Source organism: Neodiprion virginianus, chromosome 5, assembly GCF_021901495.1.
Source record: "Neodiprion virginianus isolate iyNeoVirg1 chromosome 5, iyNeoVirg1.1, whole genome shotgun sequence".
In the NCBI taxonomy this organism is placed as follows: domain Eukaryota; kingdom Metazoa; phylum Arthropoda; class Insecta; order Hymenoptera; family Diprionidae; genus Neodiprion; species Neodiprion virginianus.
Genome location: NC_060881.1, coordinates 18964139 through 18976309, shown reverse-complemented (window position 1 = coordinate 18976309; position 12171 = coordinate 18964139). Strand labels below are relative to the sequence as shown.

At 35.9% G+C, this 12171-nt stretch overlaps 1 protein-coding gene and 1 long non-coding RNA gene across 8 annotated transcripts in view; one reads left to right on the top strand and one right to left on the bottom strand.

The window, feature by feature from the left end:
* Positions 1-1591: 1591 nt before the first annotated feature.
* Positions 1592-12171, top strand: part of LOC124306162 (protein argonaute-2) — a 36580-nt gene continuing 26000 nt past the window's right edge. The window contains exons 1-2 of one of the 7 annotated variants that reach the window (XM_046766456.1): positions 1592-2057; positions 6955-7070. The gene's annotated coding sequence lies outside the window, so the exon portion shown is untranslated. Of the gene's footprint in view, positions 2064-6954; positions 7071-12171 lie in introns of all 7 variants that reach the window. The other 6 variants (XM_046766457.1, XM_046766460.1, XM_046766463.1 and 3 more) reach the window with 6 other exon arrangements.
* LOC124306181 (uncharacterized) lies at positions 8043-8706 on the bottom strand. Its single transcript, XR_006908545.1, has 2 exons — positions 8576-8706; positions 8043-8199 (listed from the first exon to the last, which is right to left on the bottom strand). It is a non-coding gene; the product is annotated as an uncharacterized LOC124306181 (long non-coding RNA).

Genomic DNA, 12171 nt, shown 5'->3' with positions numbered 1-12171 from the left:
ACATTTCAAAATTATTCCCGTGATGAAAGGATTTTTTTGCTAACTTTTTGGCTCTTTGAGAAAATTTGAATTGATAATAATTAAATTTGATCATTTCAAAAATTGAGATTAATAATTTACTCTGACAAGTACGTCAATATTGTGCAGAAAGTGAAATAATTTATTTAATCTATTTTGCTCTAAAAAGTTGTATTGCTTAAAAACAATGTTAATACCTTATCAAAATTTCAAATAAATTCACAAAAATTATAGTTTTCATTTCAAGTATTTTGCAACGAATCTAATGATATATTTCATTATTCATTCATCTATTTCTTTAGGCACTTGGATAATTTCCATTGATTGAAATCCAGGTACGTAACTATTTGAAATTTTCAATTTTAACATGTCTTCAACTTATTATCCGCAAAGTGAAAAATGTTTCAGAATATTTGTTCAGATAGTTGTTGGTTATGAAGTTTTACCGGCGTAGTCAGCTACTGGGTTGATAATACATTGAACTGCTAATACCACCAGATCCGACAAATCGTTACGAAAAATAACCCAGAACTAGCCGTGTTTATACATCTGCAGTCAACACCGCTTAAGCTCAGTGTCATACGCTGTTAGCAATGTGTTAATTTTACATTCGATATTAAAACTATGTCATTCGCCCTTTTTTCATTTCATTTCATTTGTAACTTAAAATCATAGCGCCGACTAGAATCACCTGAGAGTACAGCGAGATGTTGACATAAATTAGAAAGACCGGCCGTAACCGGCGGGAAAATTTGTAACCAATGGGAGGACAGATTTTGCGGCGCACTAGCGCCTGATAGGATATCGCAGTAATCGATATAGAACGTTGATGTTGCTAGCAAGAAGAAAGTAGCGTATTTCAACGTTCCCTCTCGCGGGTTGACACGTTTATTGCCGTTTCAATACTTCCCCGATAACGTAAATTTCACGCGAATTACACCGCGATCGGAAGAGGTTATGATGATGAAATTTGCAGATCAAACGATTTCAGTAACACAGAAAGTGAAGAAAAACTAAACGGCCTATATATAAGACTGCAAAACAGCGACGGTATGTTACTAGCCTCGGTGCAATTGCAAGGGGAGAAGAGCGAAACGGTGTCAGGTGAAGTTTGCCTGGTTAATTTACAACCGATTCTGATTGGCCGACAGATTATATGCATCGTTCAGGAACGAGTGAAAATCGGGTAGACCCGTGATTTGTTAATTATGCAACGAAGCCGTGAACGGTTAACGAGCCAAATTACCGTTTCGAAATCGAACAGAAAAACGCGGCAACTAATTTTTCATTCGGTTTTTTCTCTGCGCGGGGAAAAATAGGTTAGAAAACGATCCCAATGATCGTTTGATAAATCAAACGATTCGAAGGCGCGAAAAAGACAAGCGTTGGTTCAAAATTCGAATAAATTGGAGCGGGAGTCGAAAGCTATGAAAAAGGTGAAACTAGAGGGGCAGAATAGCGGTGCGGAAACGGTTACATTTTCAAATGAAAATGTAGAAGGAGAGTAACGGTTAATAGCGCGTTATTGCCCATTGCCCCTGTTTATTTTGCCGTCCCTGAGGTTTGCGATGGCCGCGCGCGACTTGGTCATGCGCATCTCGGATCAGAATCGAACAAGTAGTGGGGATTAAGCCTGACCGCCTGAAAGAATGCATTGCGAATGTCGCGAAAGCTCTTACAAACTTGTTAACCGGGAACGTATCTACTTGCTGGCGGTTGTACAATATATAATATAATACGCTGTTGTGGCTGTACCTCCCCGAAAATAGGGTGAGAGGGGGGGGGAAAAAAATACGGCAACAAACCATCAGGATCAACAACAACAACAAAAACCACGAGAAACCGCGAGACGTTTACATCGAGATCGTATGTTTTTCCTGCTAATCAAAAACCGTAAAAGTATAAATCGTATGTAACATTTTAATTATCACTAAAACAGTGATGAACAAGTACTCAAGAAAATAAACTACGTGTCATTGTTTATCGAGTGCGGCGGGATCGACGGCACTGGATCGTAATATCATTGTTATGACAGCAACGTGAGTGTTAGTAAAAATGGCAACCTTGACACTTGGGTTAGTCGGCGGCGGTTGTCGCTTTTTGGCGGCTGGTGGGGTATCCCTGTATTTAGACTCGTTTCACCCCAAATCCTACCCCCCGTTCGTTTTCTTTTCTCCTCATTCTTACACCCTGACAATAGAAAAAAACACCTGACGTGTCATCGGATTAAATACAAATGAAACTGAAAAACCAAGATTAAAAAAAAAAGAAAACGGCTATGAATAAAAAAATTGACTAGAGCTTATAAGCGGAAAAAAATCATCAGGATTATTTATATAATACAGCAAATAGTTATGATACGGTAAAACATCACTTCATCCTATATACATATATATATATATATGTACAAGAGACTCAGTAGAGCCCGCGCCAAGTATTTTTCGTACGTTCTCGTTTTACCTCCCATTACTGAACAATATTCGTTATGAAATAATAATTACCTTCAGTGTTCATCATCACCGTTATAATCACGATTATCCCAATGGATGGTAGCGTCTCTATTTCAGATTTAAACAGTCCTTGGTCATATTTCCTTTTCTTAATCTTTATTTCTCTTTCTCTCTCTCTCTCACTCTCGCTCGCTATTTCTTGCTCGTTCTCAACCCTTCCTCCACCCCTAACCTAACCTAACTTCCCCCCCCCCTCCCCCTCCTCCCGCAACAAATCAAGGGCAACTTCACCTTGGACAAAATCAAGCATTTTGGCATTGACCTTGAATTGTCCCTCCGTTAACGATAAATTTCCTTATACGTGTAATGCAGACGATATGCGATGGCGATGATCGCAATGATGACAGCAACGATGATTATAACAATGATAATTTCAACGATATGTGCGTAGATTCATATCATGGTTATTATACATACCTATGTGAAAATCGCGACAAGGAATTATGCGTGTAATTGTAGAGCCCAATGAAACTGAGCCGGCTCGTTTCGTGTCGAATCACAGTGATGATGTTGGTGATTAATAAAATCGTGGATCAAATGTAGCCCGTTCCACTTTTGAACAGTTCGGATTTGATAACAAATGAACGAAAATTACCTATCACACGGCGTATTCTTCTCGTTCATGTCATCCGACATATTTGAGATTTCGAATCAATCAGTGGGTTTTGGATGAGTGATAGACACGCGTTAATAAGTGTTGAATGTGCTTGATTTTGCATAAAAATGTATTATCTTCGTGCGATTTGAAATTGTGCAATTTAAGAGAAAAAGTTTTTTTCTGCCCTATCGAAAAACTGTAAAATTTGTGACTTAATTAGCGAAATTGATATTGCATATCAACTGTCATTACTTCCTAGTGATTTCAACTATGCAATCTTTGAAACTGACCCGCGGTTCTTTCCGAATGAGTGAAAAAACGACATTAAAAGGCAGTATTATGGATGGCGTATCCTTGTAAAAATGTAGGAAAAATTAATACAGACTGTCTTTTTCGGGGATGTGAACGGTTTTTGTTATATTCGAAATGTATCCGGAATGTTATTGTACAATTACACAAATGTAAGTACACAAATACAAATAGGACCGTATTTAACGAGTGGTCATTTTTACCAGGGATAGAAAGTAATCATCGTTTTTCTGTTTTGAAGTCTGGCAAATTTCGAATCGATCAATACATTTCGAATAAACATAAAATTGAGTCAATTTGATTAATTACTAATTCAAGACAAATCCTCTTCCTGCCATGATCCCGAATACATGATTTTAAAAGTTGACTGCTTAAATAGTCTCGATTTCGCAGCGGAAGAAATTCTTTCCCTCGAATCTAACGTCAATAAAATTAAAAATTGAGCGATCCGTTTCGAACAAGTGAAAAAACCAATACACAAAGATCGAGTATAAGGCTGACGTATTTTTCACACCAAACGACTTCTTTTTATTCAATGAATCCGAGATCTTAAAAATTTCCAAACTGATCGAGCGTTATCATCCAATTTTCAGGTAGTTATGATGTATTATAAACAACAATTCAGAAAGCAAGAAAATTCATAGATTTGTGTAATGTGGATCCCAATAATCGCATTGAATTTCAATAATTTCATCAAATTACGTGATCATTTCAATACCTAAAATTCTTTTCGCATATTGCAGACACGGTGCGTAGATTACGTACATAAAATGTAAACATACAACATACAACAGGCGTGTCAATGCAGGTCATTATGTATTCGTACTTTTTATCCCAGCTGTTGCAACTACATCGGTTGTACATTAGAATAACATTATTATTATTATTTTACCTTTCATTATTACTCATCAGAAAACTAAAGAGTAAAGTGAAGTCAATTTTGAATGTCGAAAGAAATTCTATTTTCGTAATACATGCCTCTGAACAAGTAAGCAGTCAAAAATTAGGTGCTTGGATTACACAATGGGATGAATACAAAGAAAAGACAGTACATACATATATACGGTTAAGGGGTGCCCTGGTCGATTTCGACGGTGAAGTATATATCGCCAAATATCGAAGCCCACACATCTCAAACGCGAAAACGCTTATTTCTGTGTGAAATGATGATGAGTTCGCATGTTTTTGTTCAGAATTGCGTATAGAATGGGGCTGTTAAGCCGTTTTTTGCAATACCCTGTCGAAAATGTACATCTGATAAATATTAAGATGTTACGACCGAAATCAACATGTAATTTAGTATTCATTGTAAATTTTATCCACGTTGATTACAATCATTTTATTCGTTCTTCCTTTGTTCAATCCCATACGACATAAAAAATGAAGTTTGGTTCCGAAGGCGTCTTATATGCAGTATCGAGTTAAGCCATAAAACTTTTTCGAGATCTCAGTGTCATAATTCGGCAAGTATAACTCTACTTCCGTTTTTTATGATCTACGCTTTCTCTGTAATCATCGACATTTCATAGTACTATAGCATCGGCATCAAGATCAGTATCAGCGTAATCGTCCTCACACGGTATATCTGGTTCATTGTATAAATAAACGATAATAAGCAAATGCAAAAATAGCACCTTTAATCATTTTTACAAGCATACGTACGTACAACACAGAACGTAAATAGATATTACAAGAAACAAGTAGATATACTTCACATCCAATCCTGCTATCTTTGTGCGCCGACATGCACATGCAAAATGCAAATGCGTACATATACGCGACAGTAATGTTCATTAGTGTCTTGGGCTTCCGACTAAATTGTTTTCGGTCCGAAACAAAATGCGAGTTCTATTCTATACGAGTTACGCATGTGACAATGGCTCCCAATTTCTCACGTCGGCTGCATCGCCAGTCATTATCACACAAGTCGTATAGAGTCGAGCTCGCATTTTGTTTCGTACCAAAAACAAGTTAGCCGGAATCCCAAGGCACTAACGAACATTACTGTACGTACACGCATGCTTAGGTTAGGTTAAGATTACACGCCGATGCGCGCCTTCCCCACTCTTCTTTGCCGAGAGTTTCGTTTAAACCGGGCCGCAGGCACAAAATCCGCAGGGAAAAATCAACCGAGTATACACCGCGGTTAATACTTGTTTCCAACATCCAGATGCCGAAGGCACTATTTTATTTTACGTACCGAAATGTTCACCCACACACGCAGCGTATGAACACGGAGAAAGTAGTCCCCGCGCGTATGTATATCTCCCCATACAACATACCTTCTCTATCTTCCAGCAAGAGGTTTTGTCGTGCTTGCGGAACGAAGCAGGAGAGAAGGCACGAATCGCCGCAATCCAACGACTTATTGCATGTAGATTATGCATACATGTACAATGTGCATGATATAATATCTATACCATTTCACACACAATCTTGACAAGCATTTCCAATTGGCTTCTGCATTAACGCGAGTCGGTGGAATGCAACGGCTCTATCCGCTTATTTTGTGCCTGTACACGTATTGTATATTTGTGTAAATACATTTATTTATAAACATCAGAGGGTTTTGGGATCCTGGATTTTTTTTTCTTGTGCTTTTTCTTCCTCTCTGTTCTACCGTTTTACCGATTCCAAGAATCGAAAATCACTTTTCATGTCTTTTAACCGATCATTAATTCGACATCTTTCATTTGCTATGTTCGATATTTTAATATGTACGTGATCGAAAGTCCTGTCCATAACAACGAATCCCATCACATTTCGATACCAAGTGAAAAAAAATACGCCGTCGTTAAAAAATGGCGTTACGAGGTCTTTTGGCTTGCCGCATGTGATGTCCTTTAGACGACTAACGTAAGTTGTCTTCATTAAACGCCTTTACACCGTCTTTTGGATACCAAGCTGATATTTTTGTTCTGTCATGTGATACTTTTATAACGACTTAGAGTCGTTTTGTTGGATTCCAACGTACAACCGTCGTTTAAAACGTCACGAAGAACCTTCGAACCCCGGGAATTTACTTTCTGTTCGTATCAGTGATAATTCAATAATGAATTATTTGTCACCGAGATCTACATACCATCACAGCGACAAATCATACAATCCGCATTGCATATTTGAGAAAAACGTTGCATTATACGCTATGTGAGGATGTCGTTTTATCATTATACTCGCGGGATTCGTTATACCCAAGGACCAAAATGAAAATTATAAATACACTGCAATCTTCTATTTGTAGTCCGAGCATTTATACGTAATACACTGTATAAATATATAATTATCACCGGGCAACAGTTGTATTACAATGTATACATATATAATTCATTTATACAATATGCCCTGCACATTGCGAATGAAAGTTGGAAGTGATAACGGGGGATTAGCAACAATGCTGCAATAACTCGTTCTACCTCTCATTCCATCCATTCGAACCCCCCGCCGACCGACTCGTAGTTAATTGTCCGAACTCTTTTCTCGTACTCGTGAATCAGCAATTACATAATAATTATTTGGCAGGAGTCCCATCGTCCTGTGATACGATACGATAGTACCATCGCTATACGACCACCGTTACTATACTGCAGCTATTACGTTTGAAATACCATATACAGTTGAAAACGTATAGGAAAGGGGTGAGTAACTGTTTATCTCTCGCTCATTATTATTATGTGTACTCAATGTTTGTACATTATACATTTATTTCTGTACTGCGACAGCGATGTATGTACGTAATTGTACATGCAGATAAATTTTTTCACATGTGGGCAGATCTATGCAGCAGTTAACATGCATACAGCACGTATGAAGCGTTCTCCGCCAACTCGGCCATTTTTTTTATCCTCTCCGGTCTGTTTCATAATTGATTATATAGTAGTACTACTTAAAGGTACTCCCTGTCAATTTTTTCAGATTTTTTAAATTACTCGTTTCGGAAATTTTTTTTTGTTTTTAAACCCGCATATCACGGAAAATTGAAGTATATGTTATATTTTTGATGGCTATTTTCAAAAAGGCAATTTTCAGCTAAAAAAATTACATAATTTTCTTTTCTTCTAATGCGACGCCTTTGATTTCGCCATAAATTTGACAGGGTATTTGGCAGTGTATTGGCAACGTATAAAACAATTGGCATCGTGGAGCTCGACATTTTTGCCGAGTAGAAAAAATATTTGACCCGAGAAAGGTGAATTAAGGTACATGTGAGTTCCAATTTTCCATGAACTATTTAACGCGATATATTTGATTTCATTTTTGATTTCATGCCAATGTAACATATGTCGCATTAACACTAGAACTACCAGATCAGTAAAAATGACTGGTTTTACAATTTCATTTTCAAAATTCCTACTTCATGTTATATGTTTTTTCCGCAATGATGCGATGACTAATATAATGAATTTTATTTTTGCTGTATTAAACTGGTTTTACAATTTCATTTAAAGATTTCTATTTCATGTTACATTTTACCTCGGTAGTTTTAGTGCTAAATAGTTCATGGAAAAGAAGAAGTCAAATGTACCTTAAGGGGGGAAACCGGTTTATGAGGTCGAAATTTTGCTGTTTTTCATGATTTTTTTTAACCAGGAAGGAATAATCACAAATTGTTTAAACTTGGAGGATATTTTATTTATGTTTTCAAGTACACTTTAAAATTTTTTCAAACGATTTCCGCCGGAAATAGTGGAGTTACCGCGTGCAGTCCATGGGCGATTGCCATCCGAGCATTTGGCTGGCGTACATCCCTGACGTCGCAATTTTTATCTGTAATCATCAGGATTTTTTTTTTTCATTAAAAACATATTTTCTAAGAATATGAACCTAATTTTGATCAAACAAATTGAAAATTGCATGTTTTTGAGGTGTTTGAACACAATGTCATGTTTTTATACTACATTTTTTCATCTTTCTTGCATAAAAACATATATTTTTAATAACAATATAATCCCCGAATTTGGTTCATGTTACGTGGAATTGAATAAAGAATATCTACACCAAATTTCAGAACGATTGATCAATAACTTTTTGAGCTAGAATGTACGCTAGTCGAAAAAAAGTCGTTTCGAGAAAAACGCGTTTGAAATAAAATGTAGCGAAAACGAGAAATTCAAGGCAGTAATTAATTATAAAAAATGCTCACCGGTTAATCAGCTATTCCAGCACCATATAGCAATCCCTCTTCTTGCTCATAAGCGTCATTCTATTATTCAATAGCACAGCGGTATTGAGGCAGGTAGTTGGAAAAGAAGGGCCTGGGCGACCGCTCCGTTATATTTACCCTGCGCTTCTTCACAGAACCGAAGGGCGGTCACTTAAGTGCTCATTGCATTCGAACTAATGGGAATTTTGCTTTGAAATTTTGACCACATATTCTTGAATAGTTATACTAACGGTTCATGCAATAAAAAAAAGACGATTTTTCGATCGGTCTAAACTGATTTCCCTCCTTAATTTACCTTTCTCGGTAAAATACTTATTCTACTCGAGAAGAATAGCGAGTTCCACGATCCCAGTTATTCTACGTTTCCAATACACTGCCAAATACCCTGTAAAATTTATAGCGAAATCAAAGGTTTCGCATTGAAAGAAAAAAAATATTTCCGTTGTTTTCGCTAAAATAGCCTTTTTGATACCATCAAAAGTATGATATATATTGCATGAAATAGTTCATGGAAAAACATAGCTTTTTTATATTAACATTTTTTTTGTCACACTTCAACTTTCCATGATTTATCCATGAAAAAATTCACAGGGCTACCTTTGAGTAGTACTACCGCATATAACCAATTATGAAACAGATCCGAGAGTATTGAAAAAAAAAGTGGTTGAGTTGGTGTAGAAATGCTCGCGGTATATTTTATTTGCGGGGTCAATACTATTTGTTATCATTATCATTGTGTGATTTATTTCTCCCTAAGAAAACTATTATTACAGTTTATAGAATGATTGAAAAAGTATGCGTAACAAACAACGTTTGTAATTTCATGTAAACAGTTGAATTTGAATATCGTGACAAATATCACAGTCGATTTAACGTCTCTCTATCTGTTCGCAATCAATCGAATGTATGTACAATATCTTGCGCAGATAAGTAGATTGTACAGATGTTGGACTACGATATCAAATGTGTCATCTAGATAAGCTGATCACATACATAATGCAAATGTTTGTAGAAAAATGAGGCATACCTCACAGTTCTCTTATATAGGCAGTTCTGAAAATAAACATTCATATCAATTTTGACGTAGTATTTGACCCGAAAAAGATAATTAGTGTTACACATGCCTTGAACTCCGATAAACAATCATATTTACCGTTAGATGAATTTTCCGTTATTTGACTATTCTGGGAAAATTACCCTTGTACCGTATATATACATATAGTTATATACCGACAATCTCTTGGAAAATTGAAAGTCAACTGCGCATGCGCGAACTTTAACGGCTGTTCGTGAATGCTGTCCATCCCGAATTTTCCGCTGTCAAACTGTTTTTGGCGGCGATGTAGTTGACACGAATTTTCGGGGTTACAATCTCAAATAATTGAGTTAGTGACTCGGAAAGGTTTGGGAAGCATTTGTTATTGGACCGGAAAGTCGATTCAGGATTTAAGGTGAAATCCGTTTATTCAAAATTCTCGATTTAGACTTTTAGAAACAATGACGTGTAACCTTTAATAGCGAAATATCGGCATCCTCTAGTCATGTGCCGAACCTCGCTAGTGTAAGAAGTGAAATTAGAAAGTTTGTTGAAGTGGGAGGGGTAAATAATTATTGGAGTACATAATATGAAGTTAAATGAAATGATGTTCATTTTGCGTGATGTATAAATCTTAACAGTATATTTTATATAAATATTACTATGACAGTGCAGCAATGCCATATACTGAAGAAAATGATTTCATCGCTGATACCGGTATGTAATACGTATAAAGTGTGATTAATATTCTCTAACCAATGCAATGACGTATTTATTAGTCTTCGTTTCACAATACATATGCCATTTCTCGTAAAGTTATATGTTCAATGTTTGCGTCTCACTCTGAGGATGATTCAGTCACCGATAGCGTGTAAAATGAGATGCCTGCAGTAACTAGTAAACACTAATTATACGTGCTCAAGACTTCGATACGGAAAACGCTACCGAAGAGTTCAAGGTAAATCTGGTATCTTAGTGTTACTATAATTCACTAAAGTTCCTCGACATCACTTACGTAGGTTATTTTTGCACACCATGCAAAATTGTGGCATGATAGTCACGCGAGTGTCGATGGATTTTATGAAACGGTTCAACGCTACGTTCACTGCTTGAAAGATAGTATAGACGTATAGTGTAGATCAGACCAACAGATTATGATCGTTTTCGTGGAAAAGAAAAGGAATAGTTCCGATAAAGACATTCGAAGCAAACTCGCATTTGCACTGTAACAAAGATTTGACATCAAATTTAAAATCATGAAGTCCTCAATTGTTAGTTGGATGATAACACCATAAGAAGTTAATGTTTTTCACTGTCATTCAATTACCTTGTTAATTATCAGCAACTGCAGTATCAAAATTATTGCAACCGTGATAAGTTGTTCCATTAACATTTTAGAACACGATGGATGAGGGTTTGGATAATGATAATTGAAAGGGTGCGTAATTTCCCGTTACATTATATATTATGTACATTACGTGGATATCAACATATACTTTATTTCGTAAACAAGATATGTTATCGATCGTACTGAACGATTGAGAGGTAATTTTTTTAACGTACGAATGATATCGCGGTGCAGACGTGACGTAAATCTCTTCAATTACCTGAACAATACTGCGAAAACGTAAATCACCGTACAAGTACGTTAATATATATGTATATTAGGGTGGCCCTTAGTATGGGTCAAAAAAAAAAAATTGATCGCGCCGCCCTCCAAAACGTTTCCAAATGATAAAAAAAAATCTACGCGAAGTTCCAGCTATGCCCGTTAAGAGGAAGACGTGGCTGTAAGCATGAACTTAAATTTAATTATCAATTTTTTTTCATCATTGGAGAAATTTTGATCTTTTAAATCTAGTTTATGAGTCCATTTTTTACTTAACTTTCCGAAGCTATTGTATATTGGTATTCAATATACAGATGAAATAATAAGGTCCTCCATACTAGATTTGATGAGACTTCTGTTCTACCATCCTATTATTTTGAATAATAATTCGATTTAGATGCTGTTGAACGTTTTTAATCACAACAAAATCAATCATAATCAATCAAAACATAATATTTAAAAACTGTACACATAAGATATCGATACTAGTTCGTTCAGTATCGATTCGATATAAATAAAATTATTGTAATATGCAATCTTTTGAGATATTTCTGTGTTATAAATAAATAAATTCGTACTGAACGAACTAGTATCGATATCTTATGTGCACGTATTTTAAATATTATGTTTTGATTGATTATGTTTGATTTTGTTGTGATTAAAAACGTTCAACAGCATCTAAATCGAATTATTGTTTCAAAATAATAGGATGGTAGTACAGAAGTCTCATCAAATCTAGTATGGAGGACCTTATTATTTCATCTGTATATTGAATACCAATAAACAATAGCTTCGTAAAGTTAAGAAAAAAATGGAGTCATAAACTAGATTTAAAAGATCAAAATTTCTCCAATGATGAAAAAAAATTGATAATTAAATTTAAGTTCATGCTTACAGCCACGTGTTCCTCTTAACGGGCATAACTGGGAC